This window comes from Lytechinus variegatus, chromosome 1 (genome assembly GCF_018143015.1).
Source record: "Lytechinus variegatus isolate NC3 chromosome 1, Lvar_3.0, whole genome shotgun sequence".
Classification (NCBI taxonomy): Eukaryota; Metazoa; Echinodermata; class Echinoidea; order Temnopleuroida; family Toxopneustidae; genus Lytechinus; species Lytechinus variegatus.
The window spans coordinates 90269834-90291856 of NC_054740.1; the positions used below are offsets into that span (position 1 = coordinate 90269834).

A 22023-nucleotide genomic window follows, 5' to 3' on the forward strand; every position below is an offset into this window, starting at 1 on the left:
GAGGTCTATGAGAAGTAGACAGTTGTTGCCGAGAGACAATCGAACACCCTGTTGACTGACCATCAGTCTGCCTTTTTATTGACGGTATTCAAAGTCAAGAAGCGGAGCACACGACAGACTGCGCATGTGCAAGATCGACTAATTTTCTCGAGGACAGAGTGAATTTTCCAAATACGCGATGTCTCAAGGATCGCGGCCAATCTGTAGACTGGTCAGACCTGCGTGTGTATGCTCAGACTCTGATCGTATTCCCCTTTTAATTTAACTTTCAAGAAACACCAGACTCCATACTGGGTCTACTCCATGGTCCACTAACACGATCACATTATGTCGACTTGTCAGTGCTGGAACAGAGGAATTATTAATTACAGAAACCATTTCGTTGCTAATTGACATTAATTAATTTTGTTGCTAACCTAACTACCTCAACTAACTGTATATTTCAAATTACGTATGTGCCACGTTAAAGAACATTGGCAATCTTATTCCATGCTTTCTTTGTCAATCGGAATTCGATATCTGAATCAAAGTAAAGCATGGTTTTTATTTGGCGGAAGAAACAGAGTAAAAGATAAACACCACTGTACGATTTTTACTTCAAAGAACTGGGGTCCGTTGCAGAAAGAGTTGCGTTTAAACGCAAGCCAAAATATAAATCGCTAGTCCCAATGCGCGCTGTTGATTGGTTGAAAATGAAGTTGCGCCTGATTTTTAGAGTTGCGATTTATTGCATCTCTTTCTGCAACGAGCCCCTGAGGGGGTATCTTCCCTCCATATCCAAACAAATTAAATCATTCCGGACTATCTTTTCCCGTAAGCAAAGACAATTCATTAACACCTCCTACAAATCTATCCCACAGCGTCACTTGACACCACAATTAAAATGTCAGCATCCGTCTGATAAGACAATCTGGATACACTTACAAAGCATGAGGTGTATACCGCATGACAAATCAGTTTCTAGTGTTACTGAGGGAATGTGCATTGCGATTTAATCTGGCAAAACAGAGATAAAAATCCATCATCACAATATAAAAAAAAGAACCTGGGATACCGCTATAGCTGCAGTTAGACGATATATTTGTAACACGACGCGCGTGTGAGAATATTGACAGGTTTCAGTTCACTCGACCTAATACGAATTAAAAAATCATGTAGATTTGACATTTCGAATATGAGGACGATAAGCAGTGAGATCATGAGAGTATTCTTAAAAATTTACGAAGTTACATCAGACATGAAAAGCCTATAAAAGCACATTTTTTTAACGTTTCATACAGATTTACCATAATTTGAAAAGCAAGGACCATTTTTTTTTGTCTCACCATCAGAGCATAAGTGAGATATATTCACCTTTTTTCTGACGGTCGCGCACCGCCATCAACGTCGCATCTCGGCAAAGATATATATATTTACAAAATATTTCATAACTATGAAAAAATAAGGGATTATGTCATATACCTTGGATTACAAATGTCAAATGTCACTGATTTTGAGATTCAGGTCACATAATCAGGGCATATTAAGTTAACAGTGCCAGTGAACAATTATAATGCTCTGGAAGCAATTAAAAAAAAATTCAGATTAGGACTTTTTAAGGATCATTTGAAAGTTTATCATAAAACTTAATTATAAGATGATTATCTTGTTAATGGATCAGTGCAATTTCAATAATGATTTCCACTAGATCCCTTATTATAGTCCTCTCGGAGAGATAATCGGGATCAGTCCGTTTCGATTGAGATTTTATTGAATTTAGCCATTTTGAGATTAAAACTGCTTAAAGATGCCCAGTCACTTCGAAAGGAGCGAACATTCACTCTACGAAAGATGAACAGTACATTATAAAAGGACGAGCCTCTCTAGTCTCAATACGAAAAGAATGTGATATGGTAATAAGGGAAAGAAAATTCCCCTTTTGCTCTAACAAACACTTCTGCGGTTATATTGAATAGTGCAATGCAGATAGAAAATAAAAATTAAGTAAAGGTCCGCAGGGGCCCCAGGATGTCCTGTCTAAGACGAGACATCCCGGGGCCCCTGCGGACCTTTATATATTTATTTTTAATAATTATTTTTGCATGTCAGAGAAATTTGTGAAGGAAAGTCTACCAAAAAAATGATTTTGCGTCAGTGGCGGACCATGACCCGGAGGAGACAAAGCACTGGAGGGGCACTGTATTGTTTGTGAACAATGCTGTACCCCTCCAATGCTTGTCTCCTCCGGGTCAGGGTCCGCTACTGTTTTGCGTAATCAGAGTTTCGTCTTTTCCAACACAGGTAATGTGACGGTCTAAACGCATTTGAAATTACGGTGTACTTGATACACTATTAATCAAATTAAACTCATAAACCGGTTTGGCCTAGTAGGATATCATGAGGTCGAGTAAATATCACTAACTACGACTCTGATGGTTGTTAAAAGCCATCTTTTAGGTGTGCATTTCTAAAATGGTCACTTTTGGGGGGTGCACACTGTACAAAAGGTAGTTATTGAGTGCATTAGCACAAACATGTTTACTATACAGTGCGTATCAAAAAAAAGTTTACACTTAGAAAAAAATCCTGTAAAATTATGTATTTGTAATATCCTGACAATTTTTCTACATTTTAGCATTGGTACAGATCCATTTAAGCAAATGACGATATAACTGTCGAAAAATATTTCCGCTTGAGTGAGCACCACTTAGTTTTGAAAAGTTGGTGAAAAATGATTTGCGCAGAACTTTGAAATAGTTATGCGAATAAAAGTAGACCTTAATCATGAAGAACACGTGGAAATTAGCAAGTAAAATTAATATGAAGATAACTTTTACCTTTTTAAACTTGTTTCCTTGCCCAAAACACTTCGAAGAGTGCATTGCGCGGTTTGCGCCCCATCCCACTCCCCCACACACCGAGTCCATCGTAACGATATTTGCTTTACACTGAGCTGTGATTTACATGAAATGGCTTAGGCTTAATTTTCATTTTGTTAATCTTTGCCAAGCTTGGGAAAAGTGTGGAGAAACAAGTATTAAATGAAAATGAAATGTAAACCAACTTTAAATTATAAAAACTTAGTGAAAAATGCTGGAGATGTCTGATAAAAACTTTTGTTCAGATTCATTTATGTCCTCAGATCCAGCTGGCACAAAAAGGGTAAAGGTTGTGCTTACTAAGTGTTGAAATTTCAAATTTGGGCGGCAAAATTATTACAAAATGCTTGAATGTATCCGTTTTATTTCAATTGGCTAAAAGTGCTAGGGAAATTTATGAGAAATGCTTCACAGGGTAAGTTTGATTTCGCCCTTTCCCCTTGACACAGCGTGAAAACAAGCATTTCTGCGCAGATTTCTGCGAGCTTTACAAAAATGGACAGTGCTCACTCAAGTGTAACATTCTGTCAAAACTTTTACCTTCATTGGATAGATGAGACCCAAACCAATAATTATATGTGAAAGAATTACCAACATGTTGTATATTTTTTAATTCCCAGGGCTTTTTCAAAGTGTAAACTTTTTTTTGATACGCACTGTATATGCATTACTTATCCTCAAGCTACAAGCACAATACCGGCTGCTGAAGGTCCCTTGGTATTTCATGCGTGTATTTTCGTTTTGATCTTTTAGGTTGTCATTTCATTATATCATTATTAAACACAATGAATAACACGGAAATAAGTGTCATTGATTTCATCGTTAATCGTATACCATATCAGTCCTGATACGGGAGCACGAAACCAATTATTCTGAGTGCGTTTGTGCACGCTTCATTTCCCCCAATAAAAATAAACTCGCCCCAGAGTAGGAAGCTTTACATTTTATCATAATAGACGTTCATCATAGACGTTAATCACTTATATAGCACGTCCTTAAATCGAGCATTTGAACAATATTAGAAGCTTCCCAAATCTTATCGCAGATGTTTCATCCATTGAGACAGGCTTAAATAAATAAATTTTCTAAAGTAATTCGATTAAACTTTAGAAGGACCGACCCACTGACTAAGTTAAGATTCCCATTAACTTGTTCAAGAGCCGTATTGCTAAAAAGGGGTGGTACTCTGAATGATGAAAGTAGCTCAGCTGAAACAAGTTGACCTCCTCTCATACCGCCGATCTATTTCATTTTAGTAATCCCGATAAAACAACCATTCAGAACCGTTCCTCTTCATGCTCAACAAAGATTGTCCTCAATTGAACCGTCGTTTAGTAGATTTTTTTTCTAACGTAACCGAGATGGTTGCTACTTGCAGAAAAAACCGTGTACAGCTGTATTGATTAAATGTCCATTTAACCAACTTTGGAAGCGGAAAGGATATACTTACTCGAGATATGAATTTCATGTAAATCTTACTTTCATGCGAGTTTACCTGAGAACAATAGGTCGTTAATAAGCGAATGAAGTAATGAAGATTGAAAGGCCTTTTAGAATAATATTTATGGATTTCTTTATTTTCACTGGTACTTGTGAGTCCATTGTAAGATCATTTTGTATTGTATCGTTGTTTCAATGAAATATACTTCTAAGAAATACAAAACCCCCAAATTTGATTTTTTTTTACTATAAACACACATCAATTTGACAAGACAGTAATGTTTCAAACATGACGATGATTGGTTTAAAAAGATCAGTGGCTGTTTTAGGGGACAGACCCCCTTATCCTCACTTGGAGTAAAAAATGCCCTATAATTTATCATATTCTATTCGTTTTCGATGGCAGACTAATTATCTTACCCGAAGCTTCCGCTTCCCTTTATATATCCCACATTACTCCATGGACTGGGTTAAACATATCAGCAGTAGATATGAATACATCATGTTCACAAACCAGCTAGACGGGTATATAGGCTCACACGGCGAGATAGTTTATATTTGGATTCGCGTACACCTGGAATAATATTCATACAAGTGGAGTGCCTCTGGCAGTCTTGTCTGCATTACCCGATTCAAGAAAGCAGTAGTGCTGACTTTGAAAACGACAATAAAATAATCATTCACACAAACACCAAAAAATACTATGTTCATTGACCTCAAATGGCATTTGACATTGATCGTGTGACCGAAGACTTGTGCAAGACAATCAGTGGTGCTTAATCACCCTTATGTCTACATTTCATGAACGAGATCCATAAACTTTCAAAGTTATAATGGCGATTCAACAAATACCCCCAAACCTTGGTCATGTGAACCGAAACTCACAAATGATGTTCAGTGATACTTGATTACTCTTATGTCCAAGTTTTAGGAGAGTTACAAAGAGTTACGATTGATTCGATCAATCGTAACTCTATGGGTTTCCATCAGTGGCATATTTTTTTTCTGCGAAATATTTGTACAATGTCTTTTATGTATGCAAAGATACGAGCAGTGAATTTCCAAGAAAAGAATGCATGAATATGCATCATAGCTAGAAAGTATTTTGAACAAACATGCATAATAGACGTTGACGTTGCTGGCCGTCCATAGTTGCGTTTGATCAGATCAATCGTAACTCTTTGTAAGACGGGGCCCTGATCTAAAAACTTTCAAAGTTATGATGGAAATCAACAAAGAACACCAACATGGCCAAAGTTCATTGACCCTAAATGACCTTTGACCTTAATCATATGACCTTAAACTCAGGCAGGACGTTCAGTAATACTTTATTTATTAATTACTCCTGTGTCAAAGTTTAATAAACGAGGATTATATACTTTCAAAGTTATGATGATATTTCCAAGATCTAACCTTTATTTAAGATTTGATCTTGACGCCGCCACCACCGAAAGACGGCGTTTAAAGTCTCCTTCTGCTATGCAGGCAAGACGAAAACGTCAGCACCACCTTTAAATCATACTTTCGCTTGTGAAGCAAGATGAAATTAATAAAATCCTCGAATAAAATCTTCCCTATCCTCCCCATCCACCCACCCTTTCTCTCTGAATTTATCCCTTCAGTAGAAAAAAAAAACAAATCAACTTTTGGAGGGAAAAATAAATTCAGGATACAAATGGATGTGTCAATGTTGTTTGCTCTCACTTCTGTTCCTTTATTTATGAAGTAGGTTTTTGTTTATTTTTACTTGTGCGCCTGGAGCACTTGGATGAAAGCGTACCCGCCCCCGTATACTCTATTTCATTTCATCTCATATGCATTTATTATAAGATCTATATTTCTCTACGGAAACTCACATTTGTAAATTAATAATTTTCTTTTTACTTGTTTCACACTCTCCTTCATCGGTTTTTCTTCTCTGAAATATTAATATGTCGTTATTATTATTGTTATCATTATTATCATCATTATTATTTTTCACAATATTCATTATCATTTATTTTCAAATTGATAAAAGGATATTTCCCTCAAATATAATTCAATTCGTCTACAGTATATCTATCTTCCGTTCTTTTTTTACAGATAGTGTTTCCTTGTTTTGACTCAGTAATTACAGTTATGTTCAACCTCTCTGTAATAAATGTCTTTGCTTGATCAATAGCTTTTACAATTCTTAATAGACAAATTCTTCTCAAATCAAAATATACATTTATGAAAATGATTGATCTCACATCTCAACAAATTGGACCCTCCTCCCTCCCTCTCTCTCCCTTTTCTCGTTCCTCTCTCTCCGTCCTTCCCACACACAAACCCACACCAGACACCATCAAAACGTCGTTGTCTTCCACGCACTACCTTTCTCATGGACCGATCATTCCCTCTCTACACCGTGATTGCATACTGAATGACCAGACTACTTTGAGCTTGCCGCTTTACAATATACCTACATTAATTCACCCATGTACCACATGAAGCATCTACAAATTTAACTCACACTCAAGACCACTCGATTCAGTCACGCAAGAATGGATATCAACAGAGAAAATGCACTACGTGCCATTCACTCCATATTTCGCAGCCCTTCGCCTTCAAAAATGTTCATAAATTATGACATCAAAATGGAAAAAAAATATTCTGCGTCCAAAAGACTCCAAATCCAATCAACAATCGATATCGCTATATACTCACTTCAAGTAAGGATTATATTATAGTTGCTGCAGAAGAACCTCTGTTTATTGCACTGGTACACAATAATGGAGGAACACAATCATGATAATATTTCCTTTTGCAAATATTACGAGCTCATCCAAGCCGCTTAAAAGTCTCAATGGTAATTATTACGAAGACAACACGAATGACATGCATTTGCTATAGTTTGAATATTTGTATCAATACGTCATGTATTTGTTTTCTTATAATTATTGTCCACTACAAAAAGGAGGGCTTTGTACAAAATATAGAACCAACATTAATTCGATTTTGCCTACATGTATGATCCATTCCTAATTTTAGACATTGACGGCTACTCGTCATTTTTATAGAAGACAATGGGTGGTATTCTGATACCTAGGTTCAACCCTATTTATAATCATAGTCTAATCTAGAATTTCAAACGACACTTCGTAACATTTCTTCTACATTCGTAACAATTATAATGTATAGATTAATTGATTAACATTAATAATACATTTGCATTTTCTTCTTCCTATTTCACGACTCAATTATTTTGGACAACTTTTTGCAGCATGATAAGAATGTTTCTTCATTAAAGACCGAGTTGGCAATTGGCACTCCATAAAACTTTGGTCGAAGTTAACTCCGGATTATCTGAAATATGACTCTCAAATAACCACACTTGAAGAGTCAAGGATTCTTGATATGATTTTTGTTATCTTTATGTTTAACACGGTAAATGCTGAAACATTTCTCTCTTTTTTTTACCTCATATTCGATGTTTTATCCATTTATATAATTTGATATTCGTATAATTTTCTTCCGCTTCTGCAAGGTCTATGAACATTAACAGAATCCTTAATTCTGTAACATTTTCACGTCTAGTGTAACATCTGTTTATACTAAAACCTTCCCAAATCCACATCCTTTTTATCTTCAATAAAAACTAAATATAAAAATAGAATATATTGATGAATAATGAATAAGTAATACAGAGTGCAATATGCACGCATTAATTTCTAATGCATAGAGTGTGATTAGGAAAGGATATGAACTAAATCTACCAAGGGTGCATTATAATATCCATCAGACATTTATCAAGGCGATTCCTTTTTATTTCCAGGTAAACCATTCGAGTACTTTCTCGAAGGAACCCTGCTTTTTATAGACATTTCAGCAAATAAACATCAATTCATCAGGCTTTTATAAGACTTCAATCAGTTGTCATATTTTTCTGTTTTTGGGGGGGATAAGTTACCATCTTATAAATTGATAATGCCAAATCTGTGAATCAGTTCAAAACCCTACTCAAAACCTACTTGTTTAATAGGTGATTCACAGTTGTGGGTCGGTCAATTGGAGGTGCACACCAGTTTTAATTATTAGTATTAGCTGCATTAGCTTTGCCAATTTCCTATTTGGTGTATATAAGTTGCACAATTTACTATTTATCGAATACGTGTGTAAAAGACATATTCAAGGGTCAGAATTAAGGGTTGATTTTATATACTTCATTTATTAGAAGTTTCAGTTAACAGGTAGGCAAGCTTGGAAAAGAATGTGCTAAGATAAATTATTGCGTTCTTACATTAAACTTTTAATTTATATTTTATGCATACATGTTACTTTTAATACCTCTATCTGATGATTAAAAAAATCACAATGTGAATGTAAACCTTACACTAACAAAATCAAAATATGATTATGTTTAGTGGTCAGTTTATTCTCTTTTTAAGGTAAACAATTCATTTCATTGCTTAGGCACTCATTCATTGATCAATTGATCAATAATATTTCATTACGCTAATGTAGACATTACACTAACAAAACCGCATTCAGACGTGGGATTTTAGTCATAGTAAATTTGTATTATGCATGGTTTAAAATTCAAAAGATATTTACCAAGTCATAGGCGGAAGAAGAATCGGTCGGAAGAAGAATCGGAGAAAGCCCAATCTCAGGAAAGGTCGAAGTAGTGCTCGTCTGTACAGAGTTACTCCAACCTTCCTCCGACCAGGAGTATCTTGGTAGGAGATAGGTCGGGGTAACTCTGTCAAGACGAGCACTACTCCAACCTTCCTCCTACCTCCGACCAGGAGTATCATGGTCGGAGATAGGTCGAAGTAACTCTGTCAAGACGAGCACTACTCCAACCTTCCTCCTACCTCCGACCAGGAGTATCATGGTCGGAGATAGGTCGGAGTAACTCTGTCAAGACGAGCACTACTCCAACCTTCCTCCGACCAGGAGTATCATGGTCGGAGATAGGTCGGAGTAACTCTGTCAAGACGAGCAATACTCCAACCTTCCTCCGACTTCCGACCAGGAGTATCATGGTCGGAGTAACTCTGTCAAGACGAGCACTACTCCAACCTTCCTCCGACCAGGAGTATCATGGTCGGTGATAGGTCGGAGTAACTCTGTCAAGACGAGCAATACTCCAACCTTCCTCCGACTTCCGACCAGGAGTATCATGGTCGGAGATAGGTCGGAGTATGTCTGTCAAGACGAGCACTACTCCAACCTTCCTCCGACCTCCGACCAGGAGTATCATGGTCGGAGTAACTCTGTCAAGACGAGCACTACTCCAACCTTCCTCCGACCTCCGACCAGGAGTATCATGGTCGGAGATAGGTCGGAGTAACTCTGTCAAGACGAGCACTACTCCAACCTTTCCTTCGACTACACATGACAAGGGCTTCATCTGACCAAAACAGCCTATGTCTAGGTCCTAATATTAAAGATAAATATCTTTGGAATTTTCATCCATGCATAATGAAAATTTTCTCTGACTAGAAGCCCACGTCTGAATGCGGCTTTTGTTATTATAAGAAACCCGTTTGAACGAGGCTAAAGTATGCTGTGCATGATCCTTGCCGTGATAGCAAAGAATATACATGTATATCGAGAATATTTAAATATTATAAATCAAAACTCTTTCCTATTTGTTCGTCCCCTTGAATTATCCAGAAAAAAAAAGTATTTAAAAAACAACAAATCACCGGTGATACAATCTAAGTTTATTCTCGGTATTGTAAATCACGTCCATATATTTCACTTTACTCAATCATTTCAGAAGCAAATAGTATGCGGCCCATCTCCTAGCAACCGTTACGGACGATTGTTTTAGTGTGGTAATCCACCAGCTGAATGATAAATATGATTTCATCTCCATTCATTCTCTATCGCTATTTCGTTTAATTCATATCTAAATGTTTTCCATTGGTGTCATCGCGATGTGGTAATTAAAAACAAAACAAATCAGCAGCCTTATCTTATGGGAATATCACAAATAGGAGTAAAGAAAACCCTCATCTATTACGCTGAACGAATTAAAACATAAATGATCATTATATGCATTATTATTCAATTTTCATTTGAAATGAGAGCTACGATTCAAAATTTCACTCTCTTTGTCATAATTTTGTTCTTTCCGGGACATTCATAATATATACTACATGAACGAACTTTGTTGTTTATGTAAAAAGGCGGAAAGGTCAGAAAAAATACAACTGACACCATCTCCCTAGATGCGATGTGTTATTTCCGGTCCTGCACAAATTATTAAGTAAGTCACGCTTTGCACTTTTATTTACCTTATCTGCCCATCGCAATTTCATGTGACGGTTGCACCGATTAAGTGTCAAGATGGCTTGATTTTTTTATACGTATGTTATGATGGTGTTTAGTTTGCCCTTCCTTGTACTGGAGTGTTTTTTCAGTTGTTGTTTGTTATGTAAACCGGACAGTCTATAACAACATAACATTTGAGTTTTTAACTTAAAGGGGAATGAAACCTTTGGAACAAATAGGCTTGCTTAGAAACAGAAAAATCAAAGAATAAGAATAAAGAAAATTTGAGAAAAATCGGACAAATCATGAGCATTTGAATATTGCAATCACTAATGCTATGGAGATCCTCCCATTGGCAATGCGACAATGATATGTTATGTCACTGATGAACAACTTTCCCTTTGGTGGACTATAAAATACCCTCAAAATGTCTCTTTTTGCTTATTCTTATGATGATACAAACTCTCTATCCATGATGTATTCTTGAAAAATATGTATTACATGCCCTCATGTAGAAAGAACACATGATCTATGGATAGATGTGATAAAAGAGGCAATTCAAGTGAAACATATACTAAAGTAATGGGGAGAGTTGTTCAATAGTGACATCACACATCTTTGTCGCATTGCCAACTTGCTATCTCCATAGCATTAGTGATCGCAATATTCAAATGCTCATAACTTTCTCATTATTGTCCGATTTTTCTCAAACTTGATCTGTTTCTTTGATTTTTCTGTTCTCACACAAGCTATCTTGTTCCAATGGTTTCATTCTCCTTTAAGTTTTCCAATTTAATCATCCATTCCTAACTAAATTTCTTTAAATGAAATGCCAATTGTCAATGACTTTATTATGGGAAAGACAACAGTGGTTTTTATTATAAGGAAAATGTTATCAATAATAGGTATTTGTATAGCGCTCGTATCCGCCTTATTCGGTGCTCAATGAAGTGCTATATGAGAATGGATGACCGTATCGATTTTTTTATATATAAAAATAAAAATGTTCGATAAATATAATATCTTTTTTTATTAATATACATAAATACTTCGCCTACCATCTCCTGATGATATAATCGCAAGGTCACACTCATTTGAAAGGTGATAGCCGTATTCAACTTGTCAGAACTATTGACATGAAATTAAATCAATATGTGCATATAAACGTTCTTTGAAGAAAAAGTTTTTCACGTCAATATTTGCCCGCATCTGTCACATTTGGAGTGAACAATATCTGATCTACAAAAATAAGCATTAATCCAAGCAGCAGCGACTCTTTACTGGCATGCTCGTGCCTCGTCAGAAATGAGGTATCATTTTTATAACCATCTTAGACATGGCTTTATGATACATAAAGTCATTGTATAGAGTGCAATCATTATAAAGCTATATGATTATATTACACTATGGCTTTGTAGAGTAAAAGTCTATTATTTGAATCTATTATAAATTCAACTCTACGATTGAGCAAGCTATGTGACCCAGTTGAGTCTCAATTAGTAAATTTCTCTCATTTCTGTGACATGCTTCCACAGTTTACCGATATTCCCACCTGGAATGAAAAGGTCGTCGATTTACTCTCTACGGTAGGACAACGCTTCTCTATTTAGCAGCCATGGGGAATAGGGGAGTGGAATTTCAGTTCAAGAGGCCCCGACCCCAAAGTGGTCACCTTTTAAAATCCGGGTCCAGTGTAAGAGACTTTAGCATTAGGTCCTCAACCTTTAAATGTCCATAATTATTTTCTAAATTTGTACGTGGACTCAGTTTTCGATTTTGCCATCAATAAATGAACTGCTATCACGTTAATCGCAAAGGCGAGCTTACACTCAATTTTGATTGTATTTCAAGGCATTTGGGAAATCATAAGAGAACTGTTACGTTTCGTCATCCTCGTGCAGACAGTTTGATATAGATTTTATTTACACTTAATGAATGAATAATCGAAATACGCAATTGACTATTAGTTCAAGGGGTAAAATATCGACAAAATTTAATCGTTACAGAGAGAATATTTGAAAAATGTCCTTTGGAAAGCATAAATGTTTTATAGATTATAATGTCAAATAATTACATTGGAAATTACGGGAAAAGATTCCATGATCAATCTGGTGCATATTGTGTGAGGTACTCGCCTCGGAAATATATTATATAATAAACATTACATAGCAAAGGATGTGAGTTGATGGCTTTAAGATGCTCTTTCTGAGCAGTATACCTGATTTAAAAAAATAATATACAAAAGACATACCGTTTTCGTTTATCATTTTGATAACATCTATATCCAACTGGTAATTTGGTGATAATGTTGTTTGTTTTGGGTGGTTGTATTGCCACCCGACTTTCGAGGTGACCAAATTACTCCGAAAGTCGTGATGAGGGGTATAGAGAGTTTTAGAAGGCTGAAATTAAGAGATTATTGATTATTACAGCTTAAGTTTTTTCTTTGATAACTTTATTCTTTTCCTGACACCACACATGACTCAATTGCATGAAGGCAACGTGTACAATAATACTTTAATTTTCCTAGTTTTTATCAGCTAATGCTAGGACTAAACAGTCACTGAGTGTCAAAGCTGCGGGGTTTTTTCGTTTTTTTTTTTTTGGGGGGGTCTCTTGTCATGGAAGCGTTGAATGGCCTATGAAAATGAAGGTATAGCTAAAAGAATTGGTTTTTACTGACCTACTGATGCATTGCCATTCACCTCAAGTTTGCCAAACTTCACAGAATGAGATTAAAAATATTATAAGCAGTTCTAATGATTATTCTGTAATTGATACTTTTGGAAAAATTGGAAAGCGGGTGAAAACGAAGAGAAAGTTTAAATCATGACCGAGCAATATCAACCCTTTAGTTTCAACCAATGCATAGCTCTGGGAAGTGGGGTGTTGGGGTGTATGTTAATTAACATAGGCAGCATCACTGGAAATCAAGTTGACAAGCAAAAAAGCAAGGTTATTGCTCCTAAATGACGCAGATTTGGGAGCAATAATATTCATTTGTTTATTTATTCATTTATTTGCTTGCATTTTTTTTAAGGCAACCTTAAAAAAAGCCCTCAGTACCCCTTATTTAAAAATCATTCCCAGTGCCCTTAACCAATGAAGTATCAAATTTCAATTTACTGACCACTTTGATGATGTCAATTTTAACATCTCATAATTTTTTTATCATGATCGTCTGAATTTGAAATTGATAACCACATTTAATGACCCAATGGAGTATGTGTATTTATCTGAAAAAATAATAAATATTAATGATATATAAAATCTGAAAATTAAAATGCAAGTTTTTAAAGCTTCAATAATAAGGAAAAAAATATATCACAGATAATTCCTTTATTGGTTTCAATCTAAATAGAACTTGATAAAGATCATATTCACAATTTACAGCGAATTTACACTATGAATTTCAATTGGTGTTTATTTCCCCGACAATTGGTTTTATGACAATGGCATGAGGTGAATGCATGTTTGTTTGTTTGTTTCATACATGAGGAAAATTCCTTTTTTGAAAAGGGTCACTTTTGGAGGAAGTAAAATCCGATCACAAGTAGAATTTCTCTCTCGATTTCATATTTTTTATTTCCTTATCAGTGTTTTGTATAAATCAAAGATACACAAAGGGATATCAAAGAACAATGATACCCCAAACCTAATCAGTTATTACAATCTAGTGATATAAATTTTCATGAATCAATCACTTACATTCTCTCATTATGTTTGATACTTAATTAATAATTATAATAATAATCCGCTTTTATATAGCGCTTAATGATTAATACATCGAAATGTGTCTAAGCGCTTTACGAATATATTATTACCCTGGTCATCGGATTAGATCAGTCATTCCCGCACACAATGTGTGCACATTCTCCACTCCCTGGGGAGTACTCCAGTCAGTCGCCGGTGAGGCGCACACAGTACTGGACAAGCTACAATTACTTTCACATCCTACCAGGGTGGATTAACGCCTCGCCAAACGACGCCAGACCGCGTAGGGATTTGAACACACGCCCCTCTGTTTACAAGGCGAGAGTCAGAACCACTACAACGCAGCTCCTCCACACATAATTCAAATTAAGATTAAACTTGATCAAGGCGTAAAACGCATGTAGTCTCAACAGTCGTTATTACCGATTTCTTCCCATCTATTATGCGGATATTTTTTTTATATGTAGCACCAAACATCTATCATCCATCCCTAACGTCTGAATTAGATTAAATGAATTACCAGGGATGTATCATATTGCGTCTTATGTTAAACGAAACATTCATCTTGATACATGTCATGAGAATGTTTTTAAGAGAACTTTGATATATTGTTAGGTTAATATAATTTTTCTGTTTTCGATGTATAATGTGATACGGAAAATTCTACCTCTTGCCTCAACGAAACATTCATCTTGTTTCATGAGAATGTTTTTAACAGAACGTGGATATCTTGTAGATTAATATAATTCATCTGTTTTCTTGACTTTCACATGCAGCTGTATAATATGAAACGGAAAATTCTGGCTCTTGTCTCAATCAAAGTATGTACGGTCTGCCCTATTTTTTATTTTTTGAAGGTGGGGTCTGTGTGTTTTAAAGGCTGCATGTAAACAACACCATAATCAAAGTAAGGGAGGAGCTATTAACTTCAAAACAAGATTCTTCCCAGAAAGCTAACTGAACTATTTTTTGGACAACATGTTGTGTATATGTACGTTAGAAATTAAATCAAGATAATTATCAAATTATGATGCCTTGTATTTGTCATGACGAACTTGTTGTAATGCGGTATTATTTAAAGAGACACGAAGAATATTCTGCTTCGAAATCATTCTTGATTCATAATAATAAAGCAAAGAGAATTTAAATGAAATTGACATTAAGTGAAAGAGTAGCATTTTGAAATTTTGCCAATCTACAGCATCAGTTCATGATGAATATGATTTTATCTCCATCCACTCTCTATCGCTATTTCGTTTCATTCAATAAGACGATAATGACCGAGTATCCTGCCCCCTTCTTCCCCTCTCTAATTTTCTCTCCAACTCCCTTCATGTTTTGTCCATATCATTCAAACCATGCTGTTCATTTTTTCTCTCTCCAGAATATACCTTACCGTGACCTTTTCTTCAATTCTATGCTAATCAAACTGTTATGGAAACAAAAACCATTGATATCAGATAACCGTCGACAAATTGAAAAAAAATGAAGACGATATCTACGATTTATATCGTTTCCTTTATTGTATTTGTGATGTACGAAAAGCTAATTTTCGAATTGATAAGACTCACAATCCGATGCAGTTCGATGAAAACCTAACACCAAAGGAGAAATAATTTTCTTAAAATCCGTATAAAATTCGCAAAAGTCGTATCATTTTCAAAATTTCATTCATGAATTATTGTTAATTTGTTAAAATGCAGGGGAAATGGAAGTAGTGAACGAACTGGGCCCGAATCTGCCAGCAACGTTAACAATGATGGGACCATTTCTCAACATCCAATCAAAGTCAGGGATTTCAATTACCAAAGTTAAAATTATTATAGTGCAGGGCCCAGAATACATACCTGACATGTTATATGGGAGAATGTGAAAGCAAGATTTTATATTCCAATCAGCGACTCTCTCACAAGTAATTTATTTCATATGTATTAAACTGATATGGTCAGTCTTGGATGAGTTATATATACAAGGCACGCTATTATTGTAGAACAATTATTCATTCTTTCAGGTAAAATAATTACCGATAAACCACTGAAAAAACACATATCACCCAAACATTACCAAAGCACAAAAGAAATCTTGCTTTCGAATTGGAGGAAAAAATGCTTTTACTAGCATGCTTATCTATTATTGTCTATAGGATTATGGTATTAATGATATAGGTTGGTTGGTAAAATCTACATTATTTCCATGAAAGACACTTGAAGGAGGCTCAGACTATTATCATAGACTGTTTGATAGTATTCTCGTCTTCGGGTAAATTGGTATTGCTACATGAACTGAACCATACCGCGAATCGACCCATGTGCCTGGTAAAGAGTCCCTGGTCAATTGTGATCCCATGTGGGTGGTGCTGTTGCATGATCACGTGTGTATGTAAGCCAAGTTAACCATGGAACCAAAATGGTCAGCATGTTTTCTAACAATAATCGTACAGTGGTGTTTGAAAATATCAAAATTGGGTGGTAAGATACACATTATATCTTTCCCTTGTGTACAGTTATTTGAAGTTGTTTTTTAAATATTCAATTCAATAAAATAATGGTATTCATTATTTGCTTGCCATACCCAAAACTCGTACAAAATCAGGTGATCGTACATTTAGTGCTACTGCTTCTAAAGAATGGAACAACATACCCACGTTCATTAAATCATCAAACTCTTCAGATCAATTCAAGAAACTTCTAAAAACATACCTCTTTTCCGACTAATTTCTTTTGAATGTATTTTTATTGTAATTATTATGTACTCTTGTTTTAAATTCGTTTGTAACGCTGTGATATAGTTAACTATGGAGAGCGTACTAAATGCCAGTTATTATTACTATTATTATTTCACATATGCTTTGCATACGACATCCAGGATAAATAAATGTGCATGTTTACATTTTAAGCCATATTAATACATTTCAAATAAGGAGACACAGAAAATATAAGTTTTGAAAGATGAAGAAAAGTCTACTGAGGTTCAAAATTGGTTATTGTATATTGCGAGAGTAATGGGGGAAAGGAGATATTATCTTTCCTCCATTTCATTTGCAACATATTTATATAGAAAGAGTTGCTAAAGCTGTTGTACATGTATATATATATAGTTCTACATACTCTGATATTTTGTTGAGGATAATAGAGTAAAAAATTGACAAACCACTTGCGTTCAACTGTTTTTAAAGGTCAACAATATGATTAAAGAGACAAAGCATATATAAATATTTTGAGCCTTCCCATTTCTAAAGAAACATATTACCCGAGGGCAAGATCGTATTTTGGAATGGCGTACTATCCCGAGTGGAACAATCTGAAAGCACACCTGAAATATGAGTTTTGTTGAAGGAGTTATTACTAATTTTATTACAGCCTTGCCAGAAACAGAAAACACCTTGAGAGACCAAAGTTTTGCTCCAGGAAAAAAAAAAGCAAAATTACACAATTGCTTATATACATTTGTGTTGTAAGGTTTTTTTTAAATTCTGGGTGAATACCTAATCCGAATAACATACATGTAGGGCATCCTTAAAAAAGTTTGTCTCCCGGGTATGTTCATCCTTGTGAACGCAAGTGATAAGATTTTTTTTTTCGCAATGAAAGCGTTCGTATATTTTATAAATTTATCAACAAAAAGAGGTAGCCGATATCGAGAGCGTTCTAGGCAACTTCCGATCCGTGTTTTTTGTGCAGCACTGCGCATTTTGGACGCATCATTATAGCGCGTAAAAACTATGACACCATTTGAAATACGCGTTCAAAGGAGAGGTGTGCATTCTACACGTCACGGGCCCGTTGCAGAAAGAGATGCAATCAAACGCAACTCTAAAAATCATGCGCAACTTCATTTTCAACCAATCTACAGCGGGCATTTGGGACTTGCGATTGATTTTTTACTGGCGTTTTAACGCAACTCTTTCTGCAACGGGAGCGTTTCATTAAAGGACTTGTCGGATGTTTTATCCGACAAGTCCTGTTTTATCCGACAGTTACCATAGTAACATTGCTGCTCAACCAATCAGAATCGAGGAAAGTTGTCAGATCTGACAACTTGTCGGACGAAATTATTGATGAAACGCCTCCCTGAAGTCTTAATAGAAAGCATGTGTGACCTCTTCATCTATACGTTCCTCGAAAATTTGGAGGATGGATTCGGAAAACCTTTCCACTTTCCACAAATTCATAATGCCGACCCGTTTTATTAAAAAAATAATGTAAATTTTTAAATTCGTGATCTTATTGGCGATGCATGATATCTCGGGTATTCGCAACATGCAAAAGCACTCGGTGCAAGCGTCTCGTGTTTTCACATAATGCAAGTCGACAATCACGAATGTGCATAATTTGTATGATGGGTGACCATAATTTGCGCACATTTTAAAAATTATCATGAAGTTGATTCTCAATCAAATATTTCTCACAGTTCACAGAAAATTAATCAAAATCATAAATACCAGACGGAAGGCAAGATCCCAAAGTCAAATTCGCTTGACAGAATTTCAAGTAGGTCAAGGGTTTCGCCCGTATCGCGATCTCAAAATTCCATAGCGATCGACTAGTGCGCGCTCGGCTGAAAAAGTGTCATAAAAAAGTGTGACCTTAATTTGCGCACGATCATTTGTAAAAATTTATAAAAGAAATCAAGCAGACAAAGGTAAGATAATTATAACACATTGAGGTTAAAATGCCATAAATTCGGTTGGTATCACATTTTAATTACTTTTGTTGAGACCTCTGCTTGCAAACTGGCGATTTCTTGATGCTTGTCAAGAAGATCTGAATTTCTCGTAGAGGACGCAAAAGGTAACAAAATATGCCGATGTTTTGCCAATATTTTCACAATTTTAGACCTTACCTTAAAGAATTATGTTGGTGGTATCAAGTTTTTAAGATATTAATTAGATAAAGAGATATTTGATAGTACGCAAAATTAGGTAACGCGCGAATTAAGGTCACACCAACATTACTTAAAGCGATTTTCGTATATTAATTAAACCTAAGTAATAAGAGTAGATCGAGACATTCTCTAGATCATAAAAACATGAAAATTGTAAGCCTCGGTCGTATGGCAAGCATTTTTAACGTTGAATTCGATTTCTTGATACCAAGAATTAATTTCTTGATATCAAGAAATTGTTTTGTGTAGTTAAGCAATGGTAATTCTTGATATCAAGAAATCGAATTCTTGATATCAAGAAATAGGATTAAACGTTCAAACGGCTAGTCAATACGGTCGGCTACATTATTGTTTCTTAAAGTGCGCTTGGTTACCAATAAAATTCGCCACTGTTCTGCAGACAGGATCAAGCAAATCAATTCTTGGTCAAACTTTCTCAGTACGCGCATTTTAGGAATGTGCATGTTTTACGTGGCTTAATAAATTTTCAATTTTAGCAATGGGTGATGCGCGTGAGTCATTGTTTTACCTAAACCGTAAGAACAAAGATATGAGCGAAGGCATAAAATAATCATTAGATACATTGCCGTATGTCCTATCCAAATACACAATAATAAAAACATTTTAAATTGACTGATTTTTCAAAAAAAAAGTTTAACAAATCACCTGGGACAAATCAATACATCACCCACCAATCATGCCAATCAAACATTTCCAAATCTCTATGAAATTCCAGGCAATACATGATTTACGATATGAACAAAAGTACGCTGTAAACATAAGTTTGCAGTAAACTGAGCGAACCCTCTCCCAAGCCTCAATTCTTTTAATACTAAAAATAATATATGGTTTTTAATTGCGCCCATAATTCACCTTGTTAGGCGCTTCTATAATACCACCGCTAAACACTTGGCTTCTGATTCCTGAGTTTTTACAGCTTTATATGTTTATACGAAATATACGAAAATCAAAGATAAATTCACGAACTTACGTCTTTAGAATGAAAGGAGACTGACAACAGTAGGCTAGAACATCCTACGATCTTAGAAAACGAACACTTGAGTAATCGCCCTTTTCCAATATCCGTCAGGAAAAGCACACCTCTTGAGGCTCGGAAATGGTTCAGTGTATTTCCCTAAAACTGCAGTGTTCATCTCAGAGTAAAAATTAAGATCTAGCGCTTGACAGTCTGGTTACAGGTTTTTCTCTCAGAGAATCAGTGCCGACTGCACAAACATCCTTTCAATCGCAAACAACAGCAAAACAGGTTAACAAAAAAACTACCAAACATTAGAATCGATAACAATCGAAAGAAGATACGTTTGCACCAATCAATGAGCAAATCTTTAAATGATAATACATATCACGACTCCCATTTGAAATTCATATCCTCCGGTGACAGGTCGAATAACAAGTTAAACTTTCATTCCTAAAATAACATGAAAATGGCTCACTTCAATCCAAGATAGGTGTGCGGCGGCATTTGTTATCAGCAGTAGACATTCATAATCATCTGCAAAGTGATAGCTTCACATCTTTTTCATAATCTTTGATCCAGTCGAATTTTAGATCTCAAAAAAGAGACGCCAAAAGTTTGGCATTTCGTCTAATGCTGATGATCAATCAAAATGAGATAAAACATGAACGGCAAACTTACAAGCACGCTCGTCCGCTATTCGAGATGAAATTGAACAGACGTACGCCACATGCGTTGAAGATTCATGCTCGTTATATTTTGTTACAGCACTCGCTTGTAAAACATCTCCAATCTATATATGGTTACAAGGGGAGGAGTTTGATGACGCGCTATAGCCAATGAAATGGTGGAAAGGCAGTGCTCTCGAGATAAAGGGTGGGTGGGAGTGCCAGTTTCTTCGTATGCAGTACGAACGAATTTGAGAACACATCTGGTTGAATTATGGTTGAATAGCCACAAACACAAGGGAGTTTGTAGTGAGTTATTGTCAAACTATGGTGCTTCGCGACTAAGGCCATTTGGTTATCTAATGAAATCGTCTATCCACCCTTTCACACGGTAAAACAACGTAATTTGAATGATTCCAGTGAAAAATAATGCTAGTGACGAATTTTTAGCATCTGTGAAACCAAACTACAATCACGAATTCAAATTCTACCCCGTAGGTGAATTCTAGTTAGGTTTCACTCAAATTACGGTACGAATTTTACGTGTGAAAGGCTTGACCTCCAAAACCTTTTTTTTGGGGGGGTGGTAGAGCTTTATGTCCACTTCCGTAAAAACAATTCTCATGCTTTGATCGACAAGTCACCAAGGAAAAAAACCGTCTTTGCTCGGGAATCACGATTCAAATCAGTTTTCGTTTGTAAGTTCCAATGATTCTAAAGACGAATTGCAATCATCAATACAGTGACGATTCAAGATTCACGTGTGAAAAGGCCTTTGTTACGGAGTTTAACTTGACATACACGTCCCTTGATATATTTTCATCAGTAATCTAAATATCAAGAAATATTATTCAATTCTGAATATCATGTCGCCGAAATATAAAGCGATCACAAACGTTCACGAAGGAGAATACGTTCAAATTTCTGCCCATTTCATTCTTGAGAATTTATCTAAATACTAGTGAAAAACACTTTCATGTGAGCCTACAAAATAAATCCACTAGAAAAAAACAATTTCATAATCTATCATCGACATCATAGAAACTTTATGTCTAAACATTGAAATATATTGTCGTAATAAATCAGAATGAGAATTTACCAATTACTTTTTAAAATAATTTTGTCAGGGATAAGTGAAATTGACTACTATTTTGTCAATCCGGACATGACTGATAAGACATAATGGGCCAGATGCATGAAAAGTAGCAATTGCTTTTGTCAGGCTTTGGATTTATTC

The 22023-nt window shown here is 35.5% G+C and overlaps 1 long non-coding RNA gene across 1 annotated transcript in view; it reads right to left on the bottom strand.

Annotated features, from left to right (window-relative positions):
• LOC121428122 overlaps nt 1-20929 on the bottom strand; it is a 52601-nt gene extending 31672 nt beyond the window's left edge. Inside the window, exon 1 of the long non-coding RNA XR_005971737.1 lies at nt 20134-20929. This is a non-coding gene — a long non-coding RNA (uncharacterized LOC121428122). The remainder of the gene's footprint in view (nt 1-20133) is intronic.
• Between the last annotated feature and the right edge of the window lie 1094 nt (nt 20930-22023).